Raw genomic sequence first — 4,238 nt, forward strand, 5'->3', positions numbered from 1 at the left:
AATTAAAAAAAAATAAAATTACAAAATCCAACATCCTTGGCTTAGGGGTCAGAGGGTGGGAGGTCAAGGTGAATGTACAGGATACAGAGATGGATGGCTCTTCATTTTGAATGAAACAGATTATATTCTAGTTCCTCATAGAATTAATATACCCAGAAAGGAATAGCCTTTTTTGGCCCATATAATTTCTTCTTGTCACATCTTTCATTTAAACAAATTCTTCTTCTTGCTCAATAGACATTAAAGATAAGATTAGAGAAAAAAGAGAATAAGATAAAATAAAAAGTGGTTTACCCTGTGACAACATGGATGGACCTTGATGGCATGATGCTAGGTGAAATAAATCAGATTAAGACAAATGCTGTATGATCTTACTTATATATCGAATCTGAAAAACAAACAAACTCAAAAAAAAAAAAGAGATCAGACTTGTGGTTAGCAGGGTTAGGGGGTAGTGGTGGGGGAACTGGAGGAAGGTGGTCAAGAGGCACAAACTTCCAGTTGTAAGAGAAATATGTACTAGGGATCTAATGTACAACATGATGACTAGAGCTCACACCGATCTATGATGTATAGGGAAGTTGTTAAGAAAGCAAGTCCTAAGAGTTCTCATCATAAGAGAAAAAATTTTTTTCCTTTCTTATCTTTTTATGGTATCTGTCTGAGAAGAGGGATGGAGCTGAACCTTTTGTGGTAATAATTTCACAATCAAGCCATCCTGCTGAACATCTTAACCTTATACAGCAATGTATGTAAGTTATTTCTCAATGAAACAGGGGGAAAAATAAAATAAAATAACCAAGATTCAAATAAAATAGAAAGTGGTTAAAGTCTAAGCTCACCAAGGGATTTGAGAAGGGAAAAGAGTCTATGTCTGGTCCAGATATTACCTAAAAGAGGTTGTCAGAAGAGTGTAGTAAATTGTTACTTCAAGAAGAAAATAGAAGGGGTCGTTTTTATCCCCAAAAGATTGCTAAGAAATGAGCATTCTATATGAACATCGGAGAACAGTTGAGAAACAGAATAGTATTACACGGTCAGAGCAACACAGAAGAATTTTGTTCATTAAAAAGAAGTCTAGGGGCGCCTGGGTGACTCAGTCGGTTAAGCGTCTGCCTTCAGCTCAGATCCTGATCCCAGGGTCCTGGGATTGAGTCCTGAGTTGGGCTCCCTGCTCAATGAGGCGTCTGCTTCTCCCTCTCCCTCTGCCTGCCACTCTGCTTTCTTGTGCTCTCTCTCTGTCAAATAAATAAATAAATAGAATTAAAAAAAAAAAAAGATGTCTAGACCCATCACATTCCACCTTTGCTCCTCACTCCCCTCTCTCCTGTCTCTTTTAGCAGCTCATTCAGCAGTTACCCTTTCTTGCTTTCTCTCCTGTGTTTCTCTTTTTTCCTCTCCTTTCCTCTTTCTGTTCTTTCCGCACAAACTCTGCTCAAACTTCACACTCTACAGTGATCCCCTCACCCTTCTGTTTCTTTCTCAAGGTTCCAACCCTTCTCTTCTTGCCAGATCTCCCAGAGGACGGATGACAATCCCCCTCTCCACCTTCTCGCCCATGACTTTGCGTTAGTGCTGGGCACGAGTCACAGTGAATCAAATTTTCAAACAAACCAAAAGTCGCTTGTCAAAATGAGGCTAAGTTCTCTTTGGTTCTGCCTAGTTACCAATGTAATTAGGTTGCCTTTTAGACCCAGTAACCCTAAGTAGGATTTTTATAGCTAGTATCCGCCATTTGAAAATTTCAGTCTCAGTTTTTTTAATGTACAAGAGGCTTGTTTCCCATAGCATTGCTTACTGAACAAAAAGAAACCTTAAGAAAAATAAAATTATACTAAAATAGATATCATAGACAAGTGTGGCCTATAAAAAATATCAGAGAATGGAATATACGCCCTGTGGGGGAAAGGTTTAAAAACACAATTCTGAGCAGAGGAAAAGCTAAGGATTGGTGACTGATGGTCTGTAATTTTGTGGATGGTTACTGGGAAGGAGGGTGCTGCCAGCTGCTCTGCTCTCTGCTGAGAGTAGAGGGATGGGATTAAATTATAACCAAAGAGATTATGTTAGGGATAAGGAAGAGAGCTGTAGGTCTGGGGGTGATATTCTGTAAAACGAATTATCAAGGGGCTTTGTAAAATCCTCACTGTTGAATTATAAAACGTTTGGAAATGGGAGAGGCTATTCTCTATCTCACATAGTGTAGGCCATTTTTTTTGTAGACACAATGAATATTTGCTTAAGAGTTGTTATTAGAAAATATTCTGCTTATGAAATATACCTGGAGATACAGTAAATGTGGGTAAAATGAAAAGATAGCATTTTCGTTTCGGATAAATATTTTCTTTGCCCAGAGCACAGTTTTGTTTTCTTTAACTCTCTCTTACCTCAGCCAGGTAGTCCTCTATGTTTCTTTTTTTCCCCCCATTTTTCTTTTTTCCTTCCTTCCTTCATCCCCTCCCTCCCTCCTCCTTCCTTTCCTCGTTCCCCCCTTCCTTCCTTCCCCCCTTCCTTCCTTCCTTCCCCCCTTCCTTCCTTCCTTCCTCCCTTCCTTCCTTCCTTCCTTCCTTCCTTCCTTCCTTCTCTTTCTTTCTTTCTTTCTTTCTTCTTCTTTCTTTCTTTTTCTTTCTTCCTTCTTTCAATTTAAGTACATATGCCCCAAGGTAGAGAAGATTGATTAAATGACCTCTTCTGATACTTTCTAAGCTTTATTATTCTAATTTCTCAATTACCACAATAAGATGAGAACTTAACAGAAAAATCTATGTTCTTTGTCCTAATTTTCAAGGTTTTGCAAAGACAGGCATTTGACTCCCTCATCTGCTGGGAAAACACTGGCGTGACTGTGAAGGGTAATATATCATCTTAGAAATGCATGCCCTTGGAAGTCAGTGTATGGGTGGGCTCCTTTCTTTCAGAGACAGTATGAAAAACCGTGAGAAATCTCTACATTTGCTTTCTGATCAGGAAGGCAAAGGGCCATGTATGGCATAATATTAAAGTAGCAAATGATTTACCTGGATGTTTCTTATCCAAAATACTCAGCAGCAGAGAAATCACTGGCAAACCTGTAGGTAAAAGTATTCTGTGAATAACTCCTAAGGAAGACTCAAGTAAACCTGCTAACGTTCACAGGTTGTATTCACAGAAGTGCCTCTCAGATAATCATTAACCTTCCCTGTTTATTCTTCTTTTAGGTACTGGTTTATCAAATTTAAATGCCAGTTTCCCCAGACCTCAGGAGGAAAGACACAATATATGGAAAGGAGTCAGGCAAATTAAGAGCCTGCTGTGGGGAACAAAGGCTCCAACGCAACTGCAGGGGGCACTACTTAAACCTGAATTCAGTCATCAGATATTTATCAGGCCCTGCCATGCACCAGGCCCTGTTATAGGCCATTCTGAAATTTGCAGGCTAAGGTAGGAGGCGTATTCTAATGTAAGTGCTATGCATAAGAAGAAAAATTTTTTGATATTTTGATAAATAGTAGGAAAGAAAATTATGGGATTTGTGAAAATTGTGAAAAATATTTTTTAAAAAGCCTCTCTGAGGAAAGACAATTTTATCTGAGACTGAAGGATATATAGAGGGTAACTAATGTTTTGGAAGATGGATATGTAGATGAGGGGCATAAAAATGTTTCAGACAGAGGCTAAAATTTGTGCAAAGGTCCTGAGGTAGGGGAAAGCTGAGGAAATGAAAGAAGACCAATAAAATGAGAAGAGCTGGAAAGGCTGGTGGTAGATTGTGCAGAAGGCTATGTGACTGATAGAAGCAGGGCGTTATGAGTCCTGGTTTTTTCTTAACACAGGGAAGCTAGTGGAGAGTTTTCAGTATGGGAGTGAGATAACGATACGTGGAAAAACACATCACTCTGACTATGGTAGGAAGAATGGACTTGGTTGGGGCAGGACTGGCTGCAGGAAAGTCAATGAGCGGTGCAGGAGTAGAGTTGTAGAGTAATAGTAGAGCTCTACAGTTACCTAGCTGAGGGGGAGGACGGGTGTCCTGGAAAGCTGACAGTGGAAGTGGAGAGCAGTGGACAAATTTAAAAAGCATTTAGAAGCACTCTATCTTTGGAACTCTAAGTGGGGGTATGGGAAAGGAAATGACCAAAAATGACTTCCAGGGACCATCTAACATCCCAAGAACAGTAAAAGAGCATCATGTTTTAGGCCAGGGCTTGCAAACTTTTCCTATAAAGGTCCAGTAGTAAATATTTGGGGACTTAGGGGAC

Source organism: Ursus maritimus, unplaced genomic scaffold (genome assembly GCF_017311325.1).
Source record: "Ursus maritimus isolate PB19 unplaced genomic scaffold, ASM1731132v1 scaffold_9, whole genome shotgun sequence".
NCBI lineage: Eukaryota > Metazoa > Chordata > Mammalia > Carnivora > Ursidae > Ursus > Ursus maritimus.